Source organism: Dromaius novaehollandiae, chromosome 7 (genome assembly GCF_036370855.1).
Source record: "Dromaius novaehollandiae isolate bDroNov1 chromosome 7, bDroNov1.hap1, whole genome shotgun sequence".
Taxonomy (NCBI): domain Eukaryota; kingdom Metazoa; phylum Chordata; class Aves; order Casuariiformes; family Dromaiidae; genus Dromaius; species Dromaius novaehollandiae.
In genome coordinates, this window is record NC_088104.1 from 19,574,886 (window position 1) to 19,589,730 (window position 14,845).

At 40.1% G+C, this 14,845-nt stretch overlaps 1 protein-coding gene across 6 annotated transcripts in view; it reads right to left on the minus strand.

Moving 5' to 3' along the window:
• RBMS1 (RNA binding motif single stranded interacting protein 1) overlaps window positions 1-14,845 on the minus strand; it is a 153,457-nt gene that overhangs the window by 69,991 nt on the left and 68,621 nt on the right. The window lies entirely within an intron of this gene.

The window sequence follows — 14,845 nt, forward strand, 5'->3', positions numbered from 1 at the left end:
CTCAATCATTCGCTTCAACCACAGGATAGCAAGACACAGTGCAGAAAGTATTAAAAACCAGTCTGTGATGTTGTCAGTGAGGAGTATTTTAATGAATATAGAGAGCTAAAGTTGCCAGTAAAAACCTACGGACTACAAGGTTTTCACTGATGAGGAGTATTTACTGCACGGAGTCCCTTTCCTGCAAAAGTCTGAGCCTCCGTGGCTCCAGGAGTTTGTAGTAAAGACCCAATTTATGACCCTTAGAGGAAAGCCACGGCGGAGGGGGGGGAAAATATATAGAGATATATATATGTATGTGTGTATATATAAGTGAAATGTAGGTGTAGGCTCGCTTGTTCCTGCCCCTGTGCCACCCTCCTCTTTGGACGAGCACAAAAGCTCCTGTAGCCACAGCTTGAACCAAAAAAATCCTCTTCCCTGCTCTGGTTCACCACATGCGGTTTCGTGCTACGCAGCCGCTCTGGCTGTCACAAGGCCGGGAGCAGGAATGTGTAGGCAGAGGAGGGGATTACAGCCTATGTCCATTTAAAGCATTCGTGAAACTACAGCCTTAGCACACAAGAAAAGTGAAACTATTTTGGATATAACCTTGGGAAATTGGAATGAAATTGTGGTGGGAGAAAAGCACAAAGGCAGGCCTTGTATCAGATACTTCATGGTAATTACGTGTTTCTCTTTTGCGTTTGCCAGGGAAGGTTTTGAAATCTTTCAGTTTGGTATATTGCAAAGCTTATTATGCGGCAAAGATAACAACACAGAGCAGCAAACTGCAACACGCAGACACTGTAAATCCAACTTTGATATGTAGAAACAGTGCTGTTGCCCAACTGAACTATTACCAAAAAGAGAATGAAATATATTCATGGCCATTTAAAAGTTCAAAACTGAGTATCAAAATCTCATTCCTCTTTCGTTTTTCAGAGATTTTTAGAAACGTCAAATCTCTCCAAAGACATATATCTCGAGTTGAAGCTCTGCTCCAGAATTTCTTCCAGGCGTGATTCAAAATGGGAAAAAGATTAAACCCTCCCTCCGAGTTTGTAATGGAAACACTGACGAATTTTAACTATACCAGCGCAAGCTGGGCAGCTAGGCCGGTCTGCTTCCAGTAATGCCAGGCAATTATTTTTAGGGCTGTAAGCAATGCAGAATGGCAGAGCATCGAGTTTCAAAACATTTTCATAACGAACAGAACAAACGGGCTGACACAATGCTATTCTTTTCTTCAAAAAGTCTTTGGCAGAGTTCTCAAAACGCGTAAAATGATCAAAAATACCTCTGTTTAAGGTTTAAAAATGAGCACTTTTCTCATGCACATACGTACAGCTTCTATAAGAGTCAACATAAACAACCCAGTCTTAACCTTAACTGGTAATTACTACTAGAGAAAAAGAGCTTCTATTCCGGTTTGCAGTATTTTTGGTTTTGTTTTTACTTCTTACAATGCTTTGTGCCTTAAATTATTCATTTTAAGATGTCACGAACAGAGTTCTGTAAAATCTTGTCACCGGCTAGCCAGAGGCAAGAGGAAAGCGAGCACAAGCATGTGCAGACAGAAGCAATCCTATCTCTATCTCCCTGCAAAACGCAAGCACGACTTTGTGAGGAATTTAAACTCTTATTTAAACATGAAGATGCTCTAGCATGAGTGGTCACATCCAAATATGTCGGGAATGTAAACGTGATTACAGTTTGTCTTCCTAAGTTTACAGACAGAGGGCTTTTGACTGCTCCCACAGAAACCCGTACCTTCGCCCCCCGCCCAAGGCAGCACAAAGCGCAGATGTTTGGCGCGCTGCAAAACCATGCAGCAGCCCGGGACAGACCCACCGCTGTTAAAGGGCCAGCAGCATCTTAAAGCCATACCATTTAAACATGCTCCTTACATTAAAACTCAATTTTAAAGTTTGTATTACTCTTTCTGCTCTGTTCTTAACTGTCTTCTTCATGTAAAAAATAAATGATAGAGGCCCCTGTTTTGTTCAGTGCTGCTTTTCCTTTCAACTTCCAATCGCTGCAATTGCTGCTCAGGACTGCAATGGCACCGAGCCCTGCTGCTACAGCCGTGCTGGCAGAGCCTCCCACGCCAGCAGCGAATGCCAAGAGAAGAGTTTTTCTGCTGGCGTAGTTGCATCACCTCCCCAAACAACATAAGCTAAGCTGATAAAAGTGCTCCTCTGCCGGCACAGCTGCATCCACGCCTGGGGTTTTGCCAACGCAACGATGTCAGCGAGCATGTATGAGTTTTTCCACACCCCTGGCTGATACAGCTCTTGCTGGCAAGACTTTTAGCAGTGGAGACCTGGCCAAAGTTTGGGATTGTTTGTTTAAAAACAGCTTTCATGAATGTTAGTTGAAAATTGGATTCAGGCTTTACAAAAAGATTTTTTCACAAACTATAGTCTTTGCCACAAATTTGTATCAAAAGTTGTTCCTGAGATTTTGTCATATGGACTTCACAATAACCTGCAATAACGTAACATACATAAAAACACATTCATTAATTTTTCTTTTTAAATTAAATTACAATTTCAAATTAGGTCAAATTATTAATTATTAAAACACTGAACAAGAATAGAGGAGGAATCAATCTACGTAGCAGACCATTTTCCCTGTGACAATACTTCTTTGTTCACGAGAAATACAGTTCCCACACGGGTTTACCATTTCTTCCTTAGTCTTCCTTCTCAGAGCTAAGCAGTGATCGGCCTTCCTCCACAGCAGTGTCCTTCCTATCAACTTCAACAAACATCTTCTAAGCAAGAAAGGATGATGACAAAATACCACGTATGAGCTGTGTGATCACTGCATCCAACCTGGGAGCCAGCTGCGAGGATCTCCCAGGCTGATCTCCGAGACCATCGCTCTACCTGCCAGCACTGTGCCATACCAGTAAGGGAACCAGTGGTACTGGTTATGAAAAGGAAATGCTCAGGGACAGAACCATACCCGTGGAACGCCTTAAACTAAAGAAAGTTCACTGCCAGTGTTTTCCTCTGGATGTAAAAGTTAAACAAGAATAACCACAAATAAGTATTGAAAACACAACCGCAGCATATACTCTTCTTTACATGAACCACTTTTTTTTTTTTTTTTATTCTAAGCTATTCGGTTCTTAAAGATTGGAAATGAGTCACAGAAGGATTTTGCTTGCCAAGGAGGAGAAGAATCTCTTCACCGTCAACGGGGGGGGGGGAAACAAAACAAAACAAAAAACACCCCACATCAAAAAACCATCCAAGCAAAACACAACAGAACAGCCCTGTCAGGGCTCTGAGAAATTCCTTCAGTCTAGCAGCCGCGGGACACTGAGCCTTGCCGCTTTCAGACTACGGAAGTCCAAGGCGACTCCAACAAACAGAGGATATAAACTTAGATAACCAGGTCCCAAAACAGAGCATTGTCATGATGGTGGCAATCCACTTAAGTCTCTAACCTAATTAGTGCTTTAAAGGCATGTTTATGAAGTTGAATAACATGCTAGCATTTAATTACGAGTTTCTTTGCTCAACTAACTTTCCTGTCAATAATTTTATTTTATTTTATTTTTAAACCAACAGAGTTTTTTCTCACACACCTACCCTTAAGTTCAAACTGCAAATTACAGCATCCATTAACTATCTTATTTAGCCTGAACTGCTACTCGGATCTTCTGGTAATTTCAAAATCTTGTCCCTGGTGTTCACCTAGCTTTATACAGGCGATTAAGCTTCAGGTACTGGCTTACCTTACATAACTTTGCTTAACCTCCCAGATTTCACTGAACAGTATTTTGAAATAGCATCTTCAGTAACTGGCATCAACATAAAAATTATTGTACATTTTCATGTACATGTGCAAAGGAGACAATTATTAAATGATAACATTCTGGATTAAACTGGGGGATGAAACGTTTTTATCAAGTTAGCTTTACATATAGAATGAAAGCTAGGGTTCAGGAAAATATAAGATGCCATATGTCTTAAGTAAGACATTGTCACACTGTAGCAACTTAGGGAACAGAAAGTTGTCTGGAATAAAATCATGTCCTGCACTGAAAGAAGAAATCCAAATGTTAAACAGAAATGACTGCTCTCTGATGAAGACAGTTGTTTTCATCAACCTCCTTTAAATCAGCAATCACCAATGGCCAAAGCTAGTCTACACCACCAAACGGATGGCTGTAGGGGGGATGCCATTTTGAGTGTCCTACATGCTTCTATTTCATGGTTTCCACCATCATATCTGAAATGTCATGGCAGGGAAAACTGAATTTCTTGAGGCCTCTCCAAAGTCCAGCTCTCAATGGACTACAGTCAGCCACTAGACAGAGAAAGATCTGCTGTGGCATTTACATCTCCTGCCTTAGGGTAGGTTCTCCGACTGTTGTTCTTCAGTCTGTCAGCATTTGCCACAGAAAGACTCAGCAAGTCAGCTGCTTTCTAGGCATTTTCAGGATGATACCAGTGTAAAATGCAGAAACTCTCAGAAGCTGAGTCCTCAAGACTTCTGTTGAGAGCTTTCCTAGCAAAAAGAATCTCTGCAACTCCTTTTTCCTCCTTTAAACCACTAACCTTAAGTCTGTTTTAAATGGGTGAAGATCACAGTCTCACGACAATGCTGTAAGAGTCAGCAAGACAATCCCAGCACGGGCTGGTTTACTGCACAAGGCCGAGCGCACCGATAACGTGCCTTACGTGATCAGAGCTATTTGCACACGCAGGAACTTGGCCTATTCCATTCTCTTCATTACACAGGCCATCAGCGAAGATGGGTGTTGGTGCCGCAGCTGCACGAAGCAGAAACAACTGGGTGCTGGGAAGAGGCAGGTCCCCGGGGGGTGGAGGCTGCCACCACGTAGAGACTCTCCCTGTTACGAAATGCCACTGAGCACCTATGGCCCCAGCCCTGGTGACAGGGCTCTTTCCCCAAAGACACTCTCTGCGGCTTCCACATTTTAACAAGGAAGAACTACACTCAAAATATTTCAGCTGGCATTTAAGATAAAGATGGACTGCAATAAAAAAGTTGAGAATCAAGTACTCAAAAAAAAAAAAACCCCCAAGAACTGAAATTAAAAAGAAAAAAAAAAAACACAAAAAGCCCCCTCAGCTTTAATTCCATTCCCAAACACACAGGTTTTAAGGAGCTTTGCAAGAGAAATAAAGGAGTGTAATGCCCTCCATCCTGCCTACATGTTATATCCAAGATAAGCAAGAACTGTAAAGGTTTCCACCAAGATCCAAGAAAGCAGTTAATACACGTTTTTTCTCTGAATCATTTCAGAAGCCCTCCATTGAAATACAGAAAGGTACAAGTGAGTAGGTGCTTTTCTCAGCCTGCTTTAATAAAAATCTTCACAGGAAGTGGCTTTAACAGTGAAGCAGACTAGACAAAATCTAGCATAAACCCTTAGTCACAGACAGTGCTGCTGCTCCTAACATTTTCACCCCTAGACTGTCGCACTCATAACCCAAGGCCTCTCCCCACAGACAGCTATTTTGCTTCCTTGTACTCAGGATGGCGAGAGGACAAACCATCCTTCACAGTAACTTAGAGTAACTTAGTAGGACTAAATTTGTTCTCACCAGAAGGCAACAATTAATAAGAACAGAAGGTACAGAGGCAAACTACTCCAGCATGTTACAAAATGTCAGGTTCCCAAATTTTTATAAGAGCATGGAACTAATATTATTTAAATTATACATGTTAAAGTTTAATACAACAGTAATCTCCTGCTAGTAAGGAAACAAATTTCCAAATCTATTCATTTCCTTCTTACGAAGTTCCCAGGAGATCATCTACTCCATCAAGGTCGTCCCCTATCAGGGATTTTTGCGTGCTCCACTGACTGACTCTCCTTGTCCATGGACAAACAGAAGGTCCTGGATACTTATGCAACTCCCAGCACCAGAGTACAAAAACTATCGCCAAGGGAGAGATGAGGGAGTGCTGACCTGGGCTAAATCCCTGTTCCTTTGCAGAAACCATTAATACTTCTCCTTTCTGCTCTCTCATCATAACACCCTTTTCCCTCTCAGTTTTACACCTGGATTCCCTGGACAATCCTCTGAAACACAGTACATGCCCTAGCCACAACACGAAATTGCAGGTACATCTAAAGCAAAATGATATTTGAGTTTGGGTTTTCAAAATTTGAGTAGGCTTAAGCAATCCAACAGTTAAGCTAGGTTAAAATAGTAGAAAAAGAAAGTCAAGTTGCTGAAGTACCTGAAGAAAGAGAGCTTGATACCGAGAGCTAGTGGACCAAAAGGCATGTACATGTTTTTGTGGTCAGCCCTTCATTGAGCAATAGACACAAGAGAATTCACTGCCAACTTTCTTCTTGACTCTAGTAAATACACAGACTTATTTCCTTCAGTGAAACCAGCCAAGGATTTTGCTCAGGATCCAGAGAGAAAACAGTACTGAATCCCTAGAGCATGTTAAAGTTTTTGTCCATGTCTGAGGATTCAAGCTGCAGTTAGAAGAAAACACATCCCTTTTTAGAGAGGCTTAACTCACATACTGATGGGTTTATGCAAGGCTCTGGAAGGTAGCAAGTCCAGGACATGACAATGAATACAAATAATAAAAACAACTCCTCCTTTGCATTACACATCTGTTGGTAGACATTACAAAAAGAGCATAAAAATCCTACAATGTTCTCCAACACAAGAGAAACACTAAGTCAAGATTTTTTTGGTAGGAGAAATGCTTTAAGTGGAACTGCAGTTAGTTTAGGAAACTCCTCTGTCACACAGAAGACTAGACCAGGGATGGTCAAATTGGAGCTGGAAATCACATACAGCTCAAGGGCACTTCAAGCACAGCTCAGCATACAGTGCTTCCAGACTTTAAGTCTCTCAGTAAGCTTTTTATGCATCAGGTTATAAGATGGGAGAAAGGTCACAGTGGGTCATGTGCTGGCAGAAAGATCTGACATAGTGGCATGGGTCATATTTCGAACAGAGTCCGTGAAACGCCGGCGATAAGCATGCGAGGGGTTTCTTAGAGCACTGAAAGCCACAAGTATGAGCTTTAAGGGTGCAAAGTCCAGAAACAGCATTTTCACATGCCTCTCCGACACATCAGTGTTCACAGCGTTAGGAGGTTCCGAGATCCCTAAACTAGGTGGTCACGGTGGTCCATTTTCACTCTCTATATAATTTTGCTTAAGCATTCATACAGCAGAAAACTCCTACGCACTACCACCATTTAAGAACTCTTCAGGTGTCAGCTCAGAGCAGATGAAAATCAAACAACAGAACAAGTTTTCAGGCAGTTGTTCTACTTTATGTAAGGAGCCAAATTCCCAAGACGTGAAAATAAGGTCCAGCCAAACTGTAGCTGGCATATGTAGAACTCCCATAAATAGTTTCACTTCTCTGTCAGCCACCAAATGTCTTGCAATTTCTTTTTTTTCTTTTTTTTCTTTTTTGGTGGGGGGAGGGAGGGGACAGGAGGACCCAGGGAATTTCAGAGCAGTCAGTCTAACTTCAATTCCCAGAAATACTCTGGAACAAATTATTAAACAATCAGTTTACAAGAACCTAGAAGATAATAAAATGACAAAAAAGCAGACAGAATGGATCTGTCAAAAACAGATCACATCAAACAAATCTAATTTTCTTCACTGCCAGCGTAACTAGCTTAGCGAATAACATAGAAGCAGTAAGTATATATATCTCTCTGTCTGTCTTGACTGAAACCTCTAACACTGTCCCACATGGTATTTTCATTAGCAAAATAAGGAAATAAGGTCTAGATCAGCAGTTCCCTTTCCGAGGCACTCTGCAGCAGAAAGCGAGGTGTGGACGAGAGGGGAGCACAAGCTCATTAGCTTTTCCGCTTGCACTGTCAAGGGAGGGGAGGAAGCAGAGCAGAGGCACAGCGAAATGCATCACTGATCCTAGCACTGCCTCCTCCCTCCCAGCCCTTATATTCGTGGTGCCTCTGAAACTTTTGTTTTTAAACACTAAAGTGATATTCCCCTAAACATGGCTGAAGATCAGAAGGTGTACTAATTCCTCAAAATAGAAAATAACTGCTCTGATGAGGATAATATGATATTCATATCATATTAAAGCCTATTCCTATTTTATAAAAAAGGGAAAAAATGTTTTTTTTTTTTAAATCAAACATCTCCCATAATCAAAAATGCCCTTCTAAAGCCTAGCTGATAAGCTGGACAAACAGAAGCCATGTATTTTGGACCTTTATCACTTACCCTCAGGAGTCCCAAGGAACAAATAAATAGTTTAGGGCTTGACCCTCCAGAGAATGATGCAAAAGAAATGTTGTACTTGATGGCAGTTAATTTTTTTATTCATGAAATTAAATCTGGATACAAGCTTACAGATCTGAAAATAAATAATGTGTTATCCCCTTACTGTACTTTATGCATAAACTTCATTTATGGTGTATGTAATGGGAAGAAGTAACATACCAAAAGTAATACCAACAGTTTGGGACTTCAGAGTATGGAAACTGCAGGACCTGGATTTATCCCAAGTACTCTTTGGCTCCCTTGCAGGAAAAAAGGCAGCAATGTGTAGCAGGTAACCATTTCTCTAAGTGCATCCTGCAAAATTAAGCCTTGCCAGTGAAACTTTCATGATGCAAGACAGTTACTTCTGTTCAGAGGGCAGACTCTTGTATTAGGAGAAGGCAGATCTTCAGTTCAATTGTAATTTTATTCACTTTTTTTATGACATAATCTCATTGTTATTTTATGTCATTTTATTCATTTTGAACTTTCACATCCAGTACCAAGAAATGGAGCCATGGATCCATTCAATACAATCCAAAAATATATTATTTTCAAGTATTTGTATTAACATTTCTGATATGTTGAGATGTGTATTTATATTTCTGTAAGGAATTAAGTTTTCAGTGTCATAAACTAAAGTAGGAAATATGCAGCCACAGTGCATTCATGAGGCCATCCTCTTTTCTTAACATCTGAGGATGTCGTCCACAATGTTATTTTGATGGCTAGTCAAGCTAAGTCTATATACCTCACAAAGCTGTTGTTTGCACCCACGGTAAGGAAGTAGCACAGTACAGATGCAGAGATACTCACCTTGGCTTATTCAGAGAACTGCTTGAATATTTGTATTATGAAGTATAGTAAAAAGTAAGTTAGAGGCCAGCCTCTATTTCTTTAAAAAAATAGATGAAGAAATGTTTTATTTTAAATTAAAAATTCTGCAGAACAAGTTTTCAATGTACTTTTCTAAAGTATCATTTACTGTTCTTAGGTATTTTATTAGAACTAAAAAGAAACAAATTAATAAGTGCTTGTAAATTTTGTCTTTTATAAAGTATCACAGGTTTCACAAGGCACGTAGACGAACAGTGCAGTTTTTGATTTCAGCCTTTTTCTGTGTGTATAGTTTATCTCTTTTTTTGGTTATTATTTCTTAAACTTTTGTTTTCCCCCAAAGTATAACTTCATCATTCTGCTCATCTGGCTATCCCATCCTCTCTTCTTCTACTGACAGCAATTATAGGACAGAAACAGCACAGCATTAAAGATGTATGTCAAAAGAAGCATCTGCTTTTTTGGCAAACTCCGCACTGTTGGTGGCACTGGAATTATTGCTATACTGTTTGTCACAGGGTTAGACCACAGATGGCTCTTTTGGCTGACATGGGATCCGCTATGTCATTTTCTGTTTATTCAAGTTAAAAAATGAATTGAAGAACTTGTGCCTAACTGTGTATGAGGGAGTCAATTCCTATTAAAACCCCTTTGCCCATGATTGCTGTGGTTCCATATGGGCAGTATACTGCACCCAGCGCAGCAGTATCGCTGTAACCGTGCACCCCCCTGCTCGGTTTTAAAGAGCTGAATGTATGCTCTTTTTTGGCAAGGGCCATCTCTCTGTTACAGCAGTATGTAATATCTAACACAATGCAGCATCCCCAGTCTATTCCTGCCCCTCCTGCTGTGTTCTTTAAAAAACACACACGGGATTGTGCAGGCAGCTGGCTCTGGCCCTTCTTTGTACTTTCCTAAATCTTAGTCTTTATCTAACAGACTATGCCCATTTCATTGCAGCCAGAATATCCAGCAAAAGAAAAGGTGTCATGTCAGGAAAAAAAAAAGAAAAGAAAAGAAAAAAAGAAGAAAAGTCCATTTTGTAACACTTTCTCACCAAGACTGAATCCTGATGACCACCAACCCATGAACACGTTATTTAGAGCTCTACAATGTATGCTTTAAAGCATAGATAAGTTTAGATATTTTATCCTGTCTACTCAATTTGCAAGTGTTTTTCCTTTTTTAAATGTCCATCCTAGCCTACCTATCATAGAAAAATCAGCAAAGAACAAGCCAGCGTAGATACAACGCACAAGTACAACACAAAGGTTGTTTTAACACTGGCACCAAGACAGTCCAATTGCCTTGCCTAGCAGCTTGCTACGTGCCTAGGTCAAAAACAGTTAAAGCTGCTTAAGAATGGTAGCATCTTATACCACTTCTGTGGGAACAAATGACTATATGAAGTGCTGGACAACAGAAAAACATATTCTGAGCATCACTGCACTTCCTAGTTACTCTATTGCATGTATTTCCGTAGCCCTTTATAGCATTCACCATGGAACTGAGTTGCACAGATCATACTGAGCTAAGAGTTCTTTTTATATTAGTCACTTCAAAATTCAACAAGTGCCCTTGTGATTCTTATATTCTGCAACATGATAAAATGAAGCAGCTGTAATTAATTATAACCGATACACTGGAAGAGGACATGTACAACATTACTGGCAAGGCATTAAAGCAAGTCTTAGGTACAACTGCTGGAAAAGCACATACCTATTGCATATATTGAAATGGTAGAATTAATTTTATATTAAAGGTAATTAAGAACAGCTCCGGTGATATTAATGTACAACATTAACATAAAACATAACATACCTAACTTCAACACAAATCAACAGTTACAGAAAGCAGGAGAAAAAAAAAAGACTATGCAAGATTTTCTGTACATTTCAAAAATGATTTTTAGCTCTTCTAATATTTTAAGAAGGATTTAGGAGAAGAATAAATACTCAGAAAGAAAAATAGACTAGTTTTCATTCTCCAAGAAACACAACACCTTTTTTGATTGTAACTGTTATGCCAGGAAATTCAATCCACTTTTTTCTGTAAAAAACAAACAAAGCTTTTAGGAGATGTGAAAGCTAAGAACATCTCAAAGGGCACAACAGTTTACACAGAGAAGAAGCTCAAGCCTTCCAATTTAACATTAATTTCAGTCCATTCTCTGTAATGATCTACTACAAATGTTGCAGCGCTGCCCACCAATCTAACATAAGAGGTACAAATATTGATGGTATCTTTCATGGAGTAGGCTCCCAGATAGACAGTACTATAAACTAGACTAGGTCTGCAATACTGACCAGTGGGCAAACACATTAACTTTTTGCGTTTTTATCTTTCTTCTCATGACCGCTCCAAATTGTAAAAATCTTCTTCAGTATGCTGGGATCCTTTCACAAGTAATCAACAGTTTTAAAAGCTGAATTCAACAACTTGAATTTCTAATGTAAATTAGAAATATCTTGTAGCTGTGATGGCAGCTAAAGAATATAACCAGGGTAAAAAGTAATTTAAAGAGTAGTTCCACTTTTACCACTGGTTCTGCATTCATTTACACAAGCTGAAAATCTGTCCAAGCGTTTTTATAAATTTCAACATTGTATAAAGCTGACAGACCAGAAAAGACAAGTGCATAATGTTGGCAAAACTTGGAACATAGGGCTTCTCTATTGAGTACCAGTGAACACACTCTGGTTTTAACACTGCACTATTTGTGCTAATTTTCTTTGCATTTAACTAGACTGTCTGTAGCACATATAAAGCTGCAAATGAGATTCCCAAAGCTCTCTAAGCGATTTAAGATTCTACTTGACTCCTGAAAATATAACCTAGAAGCACCAATCTCATTAGAAAAGAATTGGAGTTGGACTTCAATGCTTTTAAAGTATTTGTCTCTTCTGTATTGTGTCACAGTCTTAAGGCTAGTGTTGCAACCCACCATGCAAACCACAGTACAGATGCCTGGCAGCTTTGCCCACAGCACAGGCGTGATATTGAATTAGTACTCCTGAAGATTTTCATTAACGCAACTATATCAGGGCAGTTACATCTGTGCTGAAAACTCCAGGATGGACAAGATGTTAGTCATAGTCTCACGAAAGGCGATGAATACTGCAATGCTTTGTTAAGTATGATTTAACACAGTTTGCTCAGACAATGTGAAAGAGCTGGGAGAGAACTGCCTGTAGGGAGACCAATAATCCTTAGTGTCAAGGACAACAGTTTCTAAATTTTGGAACCACTGGATATCTGGAAACCTTGGACATTTCTCAGAGACAGCCTTGCACTGTTACAAAACTATAATAAAGCCTGCCACATCCAACCCTTTTGGCCATATGTTCTCTACAGCTTATTCTAGTGGCATAAAATGTCCATTTTTTACAGACACTTGACATTTATATGCACATTCATACAAAGGATCCCCCCCCGGATGCTCAGAAGAAAGAAGAGAATGGACTGTCATGACCAGACCAATTTGTACACCTTTCTCCTAGGTAGCACAAGGAGATTTACCTGTGCAGAGACACCATTCAACAGATCTTAAAATAGCTTGGACAAACAAGAGAATAACTATATAATTCCTGAAAAACAAGAGCAGCTCATCTGGTGGATGAACAGTTCAGACATACCAAAAAATGCTCATCCTGTGGCTGCTATTGCTACAGAAAACGCTGCTGAAGGACAGCTTTGGAGATGCATTACAGACAACATAAGATGGCCCGAGAGCTAATCAGAAAACATTCATAGCAGAAAACGTAGCACAAGCAACAAAGACTACATGTCTCTGGGTTAGCATCACCACGCTGCCCCTTTTCCCTTGAAAAGTGTGTGTGCACATGCGCGCACATGTGTACACCCATACTGCAATATCATCTCTGCTCTTCAAGACTTGTGTGTTCTGTTTACTTAAATTGTTTATTAAACTAAAGGTTGATTGAACCACTGATCATTATGACAGTGCCACACACTTTCTACTTGCTCTTCTACTATAAACTTAGGACCTGCTTTCTTGAAACTATGTGCTAAGAAGAGTGTAAGGAAAACATATAAACATTTGGACAGTTTTGTCTGGAAGACACGGAAGTCATAATTTTTTGTCTCCAAATTTCTAACCTGCAACTGCAGCTTGGTTTAAGTTCCTAGAAGGTAGAGGGAAACGTGTTTGCACATTTTCAACCAGCGAGCCTTATGCATCTCACAACTCCTAGTGATTATGCCCTCTGACACCTTTTTCCCTCTCCAGTGAAAGGATTTCCATGTGTGAGAGTAGAAAAAGAGCATTTACTTTGTTTCGTTTAGGACAGTTTGAGATGTTACAGTAACATACATACCCTTATCTCATTACCAGGAAACTTAATAGAGAGATCACAGTACCGACCGAGAAACATGGTGCGGAGTGTAGTACAGACATCTAATCACACTCAGCCTGGACCAAGCTAGGCTCATTAGTGTTTGCTCAGCATCGGTCCCAACAGATCCAGACTGTCTCTTGCAAAATCATACAGTGAATGCAATGTTCTCCCCAGCACTGCAGGTTGCCAGAGGACCTATTCAGTAAAGCACAGCACCACACTAATATGCAGGTCTTGGTGATGCACCTGAGATAAGGCCTCCTGCAACTTGAAGTAATGAAGATCACAGTGCCCAGATACCCACGAATTGCTGTTCCAGGCCCACATGTGCAATATTCAGCCAGAACTAGAAACTAACCTGGCTAGATCCAATCTAAATAAGGGTACCTCTCTACCCAAGAGCACTGTGCAGAGACAGAGTCTAGAAGCTGTATAACCAGCTTAAGCCCTGCAGGGTCTGGTAGTACCATACCTTGAGAAGATAGCTACACAGATATGAACAGCACCTGGCCCTGGACAGGGGGCTGACTTCCTTTAGCAGAATTATGCCTGAGCTACATTTCAGCAGCTCCTATCTGAAACCAACTTTGGAGTCTCTGAATCCATGGCACACCAAATCTGCAGTCAGGACAAACTACCTACAAAAACTGAGAGCTGACTGTACTTTAAATGTTCCATCAAAAAAACCCTCCATATATTTTTACATTAACAGTATCTCTTCAAGCATCAATGAGATTTGCCTTGTCCTCATGTACTCTATTCTCCACAAACTTTAACGGGCTGAACTCACAACAAAGGTAACCCGAAAAATTAATATCGAAAAGGGCAGTCCTGATCACATCTTCCCTTTCTCTGCTTGCACACTTCCATTAACAAGTACTTCTCTGACTAAACTTTATTTACATCTATATGGAGTGCTCTAATTCTTGGAGTGACTTATGTCATAAAGAAAAGTAACTTGTCCCAAATCCTGCTAAAATCAACAGCTTTCAGATTAAAGTAGTTCTACTGTTATTTGATGAAAGGTAGCTCATGGACAGCATGTCTATCTTCATGGTCCAGAGAAGATGGCTCTGGAAGTCAGTTTAAAGCACAGAAGTTGCTGAGCACCAATTTAAACCAGTCTGTGGGTGTTCAGCTCTTCCGAGTTTTAAGTCATAACTAACAAACAGGACAAGTTCAGCAACAAAGTATCAGGGAATCTGACCAACTAGTCAGTGAATCTAATCTTTTTTATGTAAAGTTATTAAAAAAATTACAACGTTTCCTTAAATGTTGGTGACCAAAGGTACACAGATGAGAAAGAGTCCTTCTGTTCATTAAGGCAACTTGCCCCAACGCTGTGAATGCAACAAATCTGGGGACTTGATGAGACATAGCAAGAAGCTTGCTAAAAATC